Source organism: Trachypithecus francoisi, unplaced genomic scaffold, assembly GCF_009764315.1.
Source record: "Trachypithecus francoisi isolate TF-2019V2 unplaced genomic scaffold, Tfra_2.0 Lachesis_group0, whole genome shotgun sequence".
Lineage (NCBI taxonomy): Eukaryota > Metazoa > Chordata > Mammalia > Primates > Cercopithecidae > Trachypithecus > Trachypithecus francoisi.
In genome coordinates this window covers 178,583,622-178,596,086 of record NW_022681453.1, presented here as the reverse complement: position 1 = coordinate 178,596,086, position 12,465 = coordinate 178,583,622, and the positions used below count along the sequence as shown (strand labels likewise).

The 12,465-nt window shown below is 33.3% G+C and overlaps 1 protein-coding gene across 6 annotated transcripts in view; it reads right to left on the bottom strand.

Annotated features, from left to right (window-relative positions):
* RBMS3 (RNA binding motif single stranded interacting protein 3) overlaps positions 1 to 12,465 on the bottom strand; it is a 771,622-nt gene that overhangs the window by 101,232 nt on the left and 657,925 nt on the right. The window lies entirely within an intron of this gene.

Genomic DNA, 12,465 nt, shown 5'->3' with positions numbered 1-12,465 from the left:
TTCCTCCTTGCATAATTTGGACTCTGCTAGGAAACCAAAGCTGTAATCACAATTTATTTCATTTTCTAGGACAGTTATAAGATGAAATTGTGTGAGCCAGAACATTTCTCATCATATGCCTGACCATGTGTAATAGAAATGGACATGATCAAATGGTTGGACCATTCTGATTTACGTGGGACTGTCTATAACTTCCTAAGCAAGAGTGATTGCAGTAACAGGGCTGCCTTCCGAATTATTACAAATCAGAAACACAGGGAACACATCCCAGTCCATCTCAAGAGAAAAGACTAAAGCTACATGCTTTTGCGTTAGAAGTTTGTTCCAGGTGCAGAATTAAGTTTCTTGCTTCTTTGTTAGAATTACAAAAGTGAAAAAGTGACAAATTCCTTGATACTGGTGCAGATGTCAGTAATTAGATAGCACAGATTAAAGGTTTATATTTGAAATGTTTAATCCTTTTGTATCACAGGTAATATTCCACTAAAAGGACCTCCTGCTGATTGTCTGTCAATGGATCCTCGCTCTTGACAATTTCGGGCTGAACTTTATATTTAGAAAAAGACATGAAGGAAAGTTAAATCTTGGAGCCACAATCCAATTTGTAAACATTTGTCTGGAGATACGGTCATACTGTTACGGATTCTGAAGAAACTTACTTTAAACTTCTGCGATTTAAAATGTCAAAGAGAACAGAGAAAAAAAACACTAACAAAAAGCATGTATAAAATATTTAGGGCATGGAAAAACCCCACAGGAAAACATGATGTTCTTCAATAATTTAGCTCTCACATCCCCCTTTTTCAAGTTGGCCATTTGAAACACACTGGAATTAGTGAGTCACTATGAGCTCATTCTTCTATGATCAGTAAAAGTGGTTCTCATTACCAGCATCAACCAGAACGTTAGAGAAAAATATGGTTTAAAGCCCTAAAGGCCAAAGATGGGATTATCCAAAAAAGCCTGAAATAATCTATTCTTGTCAATAAAGTAAAAGAAATGGATTGTTTTTAAGAAACACTCTATTCTAAAAGCAGTGGGAACCCTCCAGTGATAATAGTGTAGGGTTTATAAATCCCTACGTTCACAATGACTAACAATGAGATATATATATATCTAAACTATAAGATAAACTAACAGGACTTTTAAAATTTTCTTAGAGGCTTGACAAAAGAGCTTATTGCTTTCTTGGTTTTTACTAGGCAGAGGCTTGTTGTTGTGCTTTTCAAATTTTGTTGTTCTTCCACTAGCTGGGCTAGTGGCTATGGAAGAAAGACAATTTATTTATTTATTTTTTTTTATGCTTTTTTTGTTGTTGTTGTTGTTACACTTTAAGTTCTAGGATACATGTGCACAATGTTCAGGTTTGTTACATATGTATACCTGTGCCATGTTGGTGTGCTGCACCCATTAACTCGTCATTTATATTAGGTATATCTCCTAATGTTATCCCTCCCCCCTGCCCCCTCCCCACAATAAGGCCCCAGTGTGTGATGTTCCCCTTCCTGTGTCCAAGTCATCTCATTGTTCAACTCCCACCTATGAGTGAGAACATGCGGTGTTTGGTTTCCTGTTCCTGCTATAATTTGCTGAGAATGATGGTTTCCAGCTGCATCCATGTCCCTAAAAAGGACACAAACTCATCCTTTTTTATGGCTGCATAGTATTCCATGGTGTATATGTACCACATTTTCTTAATCTGGTCTGTCACTGATGGACATTTGGGTTGATTCCAAGTCTTTGCTATTGTGAATAGTGCCACAATAAACATACACGTGCATGTGTCTTTATAGCAGCATGATTTGTAATCCTTTGGGTATATACCCAGTAATTGGATTGCTGGGTCAAATGGTATTTCTAGTTCTAGATCCTTGAGGGATCACCACACTGTCTTCCACAATGGTTGAACTAGTTTACAGTCCCACCAACAGTGTAAAAGTGTTCCTATTTCTCCACATCCTCTCTAGCACCTGTTGTTTCCTTACTTTTTAATGATTGCCATTCTAACTGGCATGAGATGGTATCTCATTGTGGTTTTGATTTGCATTTCTCTGATGGCCAGTGATGATAAGCATTTTTTCGTGTGTCTGTTGGCTGCGTAAATGTCTTAGAAGAAAGACAATTTAATTAAAAAAAAGTTTTCCTGAAATGTTATGCAAAATGGAAATGAAACAGCTTTTCATGGATATGCAGGACAGTTTCTGAAACCTTTACATCAACTGCTAGACCTCATTGGGGGCTCCTAAGATTTCTTCTAATTTGAAGTATCTATCTCTATTTCCTAACTTATCACTGTGGTCAGTTCCCTAAGAGGAAACATCAAGTGCATATACATTTGATTAATTCAAAAAGACATATGTAATACAATACATAATTAGCCATAACATTATAGGTATAAGAAAAAGCATAATTGGGGTGCTAAACAACCTTGTTTATAAGGGGCATATGCAAGCATTTAATTTAGTACATATAAGACTAGTAAATTTAAGGTAACCTCATATGCACAATATTTTACATTTTTAAGTCTACGAGCTATTGCATAGATCAAGCATGGTAATTACTATGAAAAGTAAGCGAATTGCTAGAAATCTCATCTGTTCTCTCCAACCGGAATAAGTGACTCATGAGTCTATTACTACCTTTCTTGGGTGGCAAACCTGTATTTCGAGGTACATATTGGAAATCTTTATCTGGCCTTGAAAAGTCAACATGCCCAAAAGGAACTACATATCCCTGATCCTGAACTTATGCCTTCTTTTACGCATCCTAATTCAGTTTAATGACATCACTTTCTACCTAGCTACCTAGGCTAAAATTTCCTAGAGTCAGTTTTGACCCATGCATCCACCATATTCTCTTCCTTTCTAAATAGTACCACAAATCTCAACAGTGTTCAGTCTTTAAACGTAACCCTGAATAACCTCATATAAACACACATTTGTATTACATGTATATGTCAGTCTTTTGATTAAATAATATTTATAATGTAGACCAGCTTTCAGCATATATGGACAGTAATGTGTATGTAGTATCCATCAATCATTCATCAGTTCATGCCATGTATAATATAAACTCTTCCTTGAAATAAATTTCATATATGTATCTCAGAAAGTTAGTTTATTTTGGAGTGTGATATCCGAATCTGAGTATTTAGACATGTATCATGTAACACAAACTTGGAAGCATAATGATTTTTCAGTATTGATTGAAAATACTTAGAGATACAAGACAAAGAAGATAAAAGCCTTTATTAGAAAGTAAAATTGATTTTTAATATACAACATTGTTATGCAGAAATGGTTCTAATGTGTATTGATTAAGAATCTTTTAAGGACAACTCTTTGATAAAAGGTTTCTTTCTCAATAGAAGTTTTAAGATTATTATTCAGAACCCAAGTTGATAATTAGCTTGATTTTCTCTGTGCTAAATAAGAAAATAAAGCCAAGAGCACAGTGTTCTTTTTAACATAGATAAGGACTAATCCTCTTTCTTGGAATTTGCTTTCAGTTTTCTCAGCTTGTTTCTACTATTTCTCCTCAATTATGTGCAATGAATTTATACTTATGTTAAGTGATATAAAAGGGAACAAGTACCACTCTAATTTGTAAAATATTATACATAAACAGTGTGATGCCAACTGAACTATTTGTGTGTCTTCCTAGGTCAGCAGAAAGATGTTTTCTCTGCTGATGATGTAGTTTTTCTGTCATTTCTCAAGTGCAGATTTCAGAGTCAGCTGAACACATTGAGTAATTAGTGTAAGATAGAGTGGTTTGATATCAGCTTTATCTGAGGCTGAATCATCAATTTATGCAGACACTTTTAAATTCTCATGGTCCACATCAAATAGTTCTATTCTATCAGTTCCGTTTGCTACCATGGAGTACATTTTACATCTGACTCATCTTGGCAAGTGCATCAGAGTCTAGTGCTGCTAAAAGCATGAGCACTTTATGAGCCATCTAGTGATGATAGCCAAGAAGTCTTATGCCTGCCCTCAATATTTTAGGTGAAATTTGCCTCTCAAGCACCCAACAACACAGAACTACTAGATCCCAATTGTGTACATGGTTGGGCTCCTGTGAGAGCTTTGAAGACATTTATTAAGGAAAATTCTGGCACAAACTAAACAATCTTGCCATCTTTTCCATGAGAGGTAAAATAGCCTGTACCTAGATGGTACTATAAATCAGATGGTATCAATTTAATAACATCCTGACTCAGACTAAATAAATTTAAACACCAAAAAAGCCACATGTCAGCCAATTGGATTTACTGAGTCGTTCTTATATCAAGATAGGTCATAAGAAACTTACATACCTGAAGAATATTAATTTAGTTGCCCTATACATTTCTTCACAAAATTGAAAGTTAACATGTGCTTGGCTTTTATTGAGAGTTAATAGAAGAAATGTCTACAAGAAAATGTTTCTCTCTACAGAAGTAACTGCAAATTAAGACATTACATTGAATAACAGTTGTTTCAGCTGACATAAACAAATCTGCAACTGAAAAGGAATTAGAATACTACATTATGAACATAAGAGAACTTTTCCTAAATTGTTTTTAACAAACCTACTTACTGGCAGTGACAAGATTTAATGATCAAACTTACAAAGACAAATTTAATATTAGCATCATTTTCCCTAGTAAGTTGGGTTTGGTTTCAGAGAAGATGCACGTCTTTAATTTCCACAGAAACCTTTGTCAGTATCCTTGTCTAACAACACCTGGAAGCTTGTGTCTTAATATTTGCCAATGCAGAAATAGTCTATAAAGTGTAGCCTATTCTCAAATATTGATTTAGAACAAAATAAAAAGGGAAAAATATTGTGAACTATATGGAATAACCTCTCAAATAATAAAATTATACTGTAGTTGGGAAAGAAGAACTAGTAGCATGTCCCAGGATATCTATTACCTATATTCTCTCTGTCTGACCACCCATCCATCCATCCATCCACACATCCCTGTATCTATCCTTCCCTCCATCCATTCATCCACCACTTATCCACCCATTCTATCTATCTATCTATCTATCTGTCTATCTATCTATCTATCTATCTATCTATCTATCATGTATGTATTTCTTTATTTTTCTATCATGTGACTATAATCTGGTGAACTTGCTTTACTTGTGTGATCAATAAATTATCTCTGAAAATTATTCCCAAAGAAGACATTTTTAAAATGTCCCAGTCTAAGATGGCATCAATGGAAAAGGCCTCCCAAAGTAATTTCATTGCATGGAGAAAAGAAACTCATGTAGACATATAAGTTTCAGTATTTTTTTATTAGAGTCTCTATCATCTTACTTTATTGTTTGAATAACTTAGCAAGGAAGCATTTGTTGACAGTCAAATGATGAGACACTAAGCATTCTTGGGGTTCTGAGGAGAGTAGCAATCTCACTTTCACCTGGGGTATTCAGAGAATTAGAACTAATTAGCCTTGTGCACAGGCTATAATGATTACTTTATGATACCCAAGTAATATCAATAACATTCCCTGCATATTACACTCAACTCTGAGTGGAGAGCTTGTGAAAGGGCACATCGGATATTGGTGAGGAGACTTTGCCAAGAGATGCAAGCAGATCTCTAGGAGAAGATGCCATGTTTAATGGAATATAGGACAACAGCCCTAATTCATGAATAAGTGATACTTTCTGTGGCAGAACTGTTGAAGGGCACATAAATGTCATGCATATGCCCCTGTGTTAGAGGCACCTGGTAGCCTGTAAAAATACCTTGCTTTCTCTTAGATGTTCACCAGCTGCAGCACATGGTGGATACAACCAAAACCATGTCTACAATCTACTGTTCACTTTGCTCAGAGCACCCTTCCTTCCTGACACCCAACACTTGCTGGTCTAAAAAATTCCTCTTTATTTTTCAAAACCAAGTTCAGGAGTTACCTCCTCTGTGAAGCCTTGTTCTTATTCCTCTACTCCTTCCACAATGAGTAACTTCCTCCTCTTTACTGCTTATAGACTTGTACATACCTTAATTGTTAACCGTAGATGAACATATTAGAATTATTTGTTTTCTGACAGAGAGTCTTATTGGGAGGAAAACCAATTGTTCTAAAACAGGGAGAAAAATGTAAGTTTAATTCCTATCTTTGGTAAGTTTCTTCTTAGGCAGTAGAAAAGTTTAAAGGCACTTTACTTGTATTTGTGTTATCATTTTGAAAAATATAACTCTAAACTACATAATTCTTTAAGAAAACCTGATTATACACACCATACACAAACACACACATGAAAATTATATGCGTGTACCTATACATATATATGTATACGTATAGTTTTTCCCTTTCCATTAACTACTTCCCTCCCTTGTACCCCCTAATTGGTTGACCTATGAAACTCAAGCCTCAAGCTAATCAACACCATTAACCATGATCCTAAATTGCAGACATAGCACCTAGGTAGAAATGACTAGGTTCTCTAGAACTAATCTAGCGAAGTCAAAATTCAGAGTAAAATAAAGTATCCCAATGACATACTGAGCAGTAAGAAATCAAAAATAGTACCTTTTGATATTTGAGAATACTCTCAATATTTGAACCCATTTATGATCATCTATTTAATGAATACCCAAATACTTCACATAACTGTTAAAAGTTTTAAATATATTTGGACATTTTGTTCCAATGTGCGATGAAAGAACAAATAGTTCCATGGACTATCTGTACTCTCATCCTAAATCCTTCAGTGATTTCCATGAGTAGTTTCTGTTACCCTGGTAACATTTATAAAATAAATGATTTACCCTACCTCTATATGATTGTGTTGCCCTGGTAACTTGCTGTTCTCTAGAAAGTCTGACAGGGACTTTATTTTAGCCGCATATTTTCTTCTTTTAGGAAATAAGAATTTAATAGATTGGATATTTAACATTATTTCTATTTGAATTATATTTAATATGTTAAATAGCTATTTAAGGAAGTAATGTCATCTACATCTTTACAAAGGAACTGGCAAAGCAGTGATACTCTGCTTTACTAATGATGAAGTAATGAAGAAATTCTAAATACTATCCAAGGACACATTGGAGATCATGTAGGATTGAAATTTTGCTTCTTAGCAGCTGTCAGTTGTGTCATGTCAAGAATGCTGTGCCTGCCATTCTAAAAAGTAATACATTGTATATTGAGCTATTCTTTCATTTTACAGGTTGTTAGTAAAATAACATAAAACCACATGCAGAAAGATAAGTCACATGCACACATACCACACACATGCACCCGTTATTCCCATAGTAACAGAGCTAGAATACTTCAGTTGGGGCAATTTTTATGTTACTGGGTATGGAAACAGTGGCCATCTATTAACAGATACATCCCTATGTACTCTGGAGATGTGTTGGTGCCTAGCACTTGGCAGCTTCCAACCGCCATATCTGAGAATTTAAAAAATGTATTAAAGCATATTTTTGCATTTCAAAAGATTCTAGACTCACCACTGCCCCTAGACACTCCTGTGCTTAGGATGCAGGGATCTCAGACAGCAGGAAGCTTTCAGGAACTCTACTTGGAAGATAAACATTACCTCCAAAATTATTTAGGAATATAAAATGACTTCATATACAAAGACTTTGCATAATGGCATTTCATAACGTGGCAGAGTTTATTTTTTCTATTTATAATTGATTCATACATTACTCCATTGCATATTATTACTTTTACACACACATCAGTGACATAACTTACTCTTCTGTTTTACATTTTTCAAAGTAAACCTAAATTCTAAACAATAGTACTGGGATTGTCAAGCTAATAAAAAATGTGTAGGAAAGTCTGCCAGATTTGACTGCATGAAAGTTGTACTTCAATACTTAGCAATTTAACTTTCCAACCAAATATTTCCCTCATTCTCTAATATAAACATTTCACTTAAGGCAGGCTATTTGCCTCCCACTGTAGTCCCCTTTGAAATAACTTGAGACTCTCCTCCCATACTTTTTGTGGATTATTTTCACTTAAGATATTCTCCTTTTTACATTTTAGCCCCACAAACATCACTCATCCTTTAAGGTCATGTTTCTGTCATTGTTCTTCCCTGTTCTTAACTGTTCACAGAGGCTTCTTCATTTTTAAGGTTACATAATTACCAAAATTTTGACAAATTTTCAACTGTACCTTTTCAATTAAATTATCCTGAGCATATAATGTTTTTCTACAATTATATTGCAAGTCTTGAGGACAAATTATTTCTTGTTTTCTCTCCTCCATTTCCAACAATATCTAGAAAAATATCATACACATATTTGACACTCAAGAATATTTGTTTTTATTATTTGTTGATTTTTTTTTATTGAACCCAAGTTTCTCAATTTTATAAGATGAGGAGTCAAAGATTGGTATAGCTAGGGGATAAGGGGAAGAAAGACTGAATCAAGTGAGCATGTGAGGAAAACAGTCCTCACGTTTTATGACAATGAAGGGCATTGAAAATTCTATACATTCTTAAAAATTACAAATTATTGATTTACAACTTGCTCATACCTAACAATTCCTTATTAGGCAGTTGGCAACTGATTATTTTTACTTGTACTATGTTTAACTTAAGAACTATATGACCTATGATCTAAATATCAACAACTAGTCATGGAGCAAAAGATAATGCTAATTTTGTTAAGACCATGGCATTTCACAATCCAGTTGATGTGATCATTCAACAACATGACTATCAACTATGCAACAATCAGATAGAGTTCTTCACGATCATACATGGTATTAACACATGCTTTTTTTTTTTTTTTTTTTTTTTTTTTGAGACAGAGTCTTGTTTTGTTGCTCAGGCTGGAGTATGGTGGTGTGATCTTGGCTTACTGTAGCCTTGAGCTTCTAGCCTCAAACAATCCTCCCACCTCAACTTCCCAAGTAGCTGGGACTAAAGGCATGCACCACCATGCCTGGTTAATTTTTTGTATTTTTTGTAGAGACAGGGTTTTGCCATGTTGCCCAAGTTGGCCTTAAACTCCTGAGCTCAAGCAATCTGCCTGCCTTGGCCTCTCTAAGTGCTGGGGTTAGTCTTGAGTCACCGCACCAGGCCAATCTTAACAAATTCTTAAATAGATTATAAAGTTTTAGTCTCCTGAGAACATGTCTGACTGGAGTAATAGATTTTTTTTAAACTGGATTTGGTAAAATAAATGCATCTCTTTCCCAAAACTAAGATAGTCTTGCGTATGAAGATTTTATAAGCTTCAAAAAGAGATTTTTTCAATGCTACTTAAAATTTTTCTGTAACTAGAGAAAAAAGAATTATTCCAAATTAACTTTATGAAAGCTTTGCTAATTGAATATTCAAACCTGACAAAAATGGCTTACTAATTTTATTAATAAAAACTGATGCCAAAATAATAAACTATTAACAAGTATAATCCAGAAGTATATTTTTAAGAGGGATATATCATAACCAAATGGAGTTGATGGCAGAATGATTCTACCTTAGGAAAATATTAAAAATTATAATACAATTAATTACAAATATATTAATACAATAAAATTGGCAAAAGAAAATAATATCGATAGTTTCAAAAAAAATTTGATTAAGTTCAATATCTATACCTGAATTAAAAAGTAATTCATAGTGGCATTTCCATTATGATAAGAAATAAGTCAAAGGATACATTCCAAAGCCATTTGGCCAGAAAATGAATTATGAAATATAAATATTTAAAATCAGGTACAAAATTATATTATTTTAGATGACCTGGAAAAGCTGAGAATGAATTAAATATTCTATTGAAAACAATGAAGGAATTCAGAAAGATAGCTGGTTATAAAAATGGTTTCATATATGAGATAGAAGAAAAGGATAAACAGCATCATGAAGAATCAACCAAACATTTCACAATAGTGGGATACTTGGTAGGTCAGCTAACCACGAACGGAAGGGGGAAAAAGACTGCCAGATTAAAAGAGCCTTAAATGACCCAATAACCAAATACGATATGTGGTCACTGATTGCTTCCTGGATTGGGTAAACCAGTATAAATAACATTTTTACTCAATTGGGAAAATTTGATTAGAGATGATAAAAAATTTCTCAACTGAGAAAAATGGAAAATATTCGCTGAAAATCGCACATATTATATGATATCATTTGACTGATATCATTGTGGTAAATGGTATATACACATACATGTGATATATATATAAAGGGTATATTGTGTGCATGTGTGTTGGTAGATGTAGATAAGTTGGTAGATATTGATATAAATACAGAAAAACATCTGGAACCATATAACATTAGATATTAACTGCAGTAATCTTTCGGTAGGAGGAAACGGGTATTTTATATGCATATTTTAACTTATGTATATATTCTAAATTTCAGCAATACTTTTGAACGATAGATTTTTTAAATTAAATGATTAAATGAATAAAACTAGTATGTACATTTTTATACAGCAAAGTGATCAATGAGAAAATATATTAAATTTTTATAATTACCATGCTGAAGAACATTTATTTCATGTGTTAGAAAGTTTACACATTAGAAATAAGTTTTGTGTCCTCATGAATGGATTAATGTTGCCATGGAATTAGATTTGTGGGAATAGCTTTGTTATAAAAGGAAGCTCTCCCTGGCTTTCTTGTTTTTGCCTTCTTGCCAGGTGATGTCTTCTGCCATGTTATGACATAACAAGATGGCCCTCACTGGCTGCCTATGTCAAGCTCTTGGACTTTTCATCCTCCCGAATTGTGAGCTATATAAACTTATTTTCTTTATAAATTACAGTCTGTGTTATTTTGTTATAGCCACAGCAAAAAACTAAGACATATAATAATAAAAACACTAAGATGCCAAAGAAAACATTAAACAATGTCTAGAACATATATGGAGGAAACCTGATACTCTATTAAGTGATCCAAAATACATAAAATAATTCTTGGATAGATGAAAAGTTATTTTCCTTGTATAGAAAAATTCGGTGTTGTAAATATGTCATATTCTTAAATTTCTCATAAGTCAATATGTGATTTGAAATTTTAGTACATTTTTAACTTGATACAATGCATTAAAGTTCATCTGAAAATGTAAAGGAGCTAGAAAAATTTTTTAGAAACAATTAAAAAAAGAATTGTGGACGTGTCCTATCAGTTTATAAGGCAAGCTTCCCCGACATGCAGCCCACTGGCTGCATGCAGCCCACAACGGCTTTGAATGTGACCCCACACACTCAAATTAAAATATTATAAGATTTGTTTTATTTTATTTTATTTTTTAGCTCAACAGGTATCATTAATATTGGTGTATTTTATGTGTGGCCTAAGACAATTTTTCTTCCACTGTGGTCCAGGGAAGACAAAATATTGGACACCCCGATTAAGGTATTGTAAGTTATAGTAATCAAAATACAGTAATGGTCAAAATAAATAGATAAGCAGGACAGAATAGAGTTTGGAAACAGACCCAAAGTTAGAAAGATTTTATTATGTGATAAATATTGGCATAAAATTTATATCAGAGGAGGAAATATAGATGGTTTATTTGGTGTTATGTGTTATGTAATTGGTTATACTTTGGGGGGAATAAACATGAAACTTTGGATCTTAATCTCATCTCATGCTATAAAAGAAACTTCAAAAGACACAACATTTTTAAGCAAAATTTACTATAAACACAGTAAGAAAACATATGGCATTTTAAATCTATAGTAATTAAGGTATTTTGCATGGAATACAGATGCTCTAAAGCAGGGGTTTCAAAATATAGTCTATGGGTCAAATGTGGCCATACCTATTTCTGTAAATAAAGTTTTATTGGAACTCAAGCCACACCCATTAATTATGTATTGTCTATGGATGCTTTCACAATAAACCATAGAATTGAGTAGGGGTGACACAGACCATATAGCTCAGAAAACAGAAAATATTTACTGTTTGGCTTTTTACAGAAAAAGTTTGCTGACCCTTGTTCTAAAAGAAAGACTGATACATTTGAATACATAAATATCAAAAATCTGCATGGCAAATACTATACAATTAAAATTTAAACTGAGAAAATATTTAAACTATCTATGGCACTGTAAACTTACTAATTGTAATAAGATCTTTTATAAATAAGAAAAGATCAATACCTCAAAAGAAAACTAAGCAAAGCAAACCAACTTGAAGTTCAGAAATAAAGAAAATAAAACCAGTCAATAAGCATGTGAAAATCAACTCAACTCATAGGATTCAGAAATGAAAGTAAAATATCAGTGAGACATTTACCACATTAACAAAATGTCTAAAACTTGAGATCACCTGCTTTTAATTGAGGTTATGGAGAAAAAGAAACTGCTATCTAAAATGCAGTTTGACAATAATATATATCAAATTTTAAAATGTAAATATCTTTTGTGTCAGCAACTTGTCCGATAGATGTTTTCTCACTAGGGCGTAATATTACAGTCTTGAGTTTTCAAGAAATTACACCTTTTGGTGCATTTATACAATAGTGG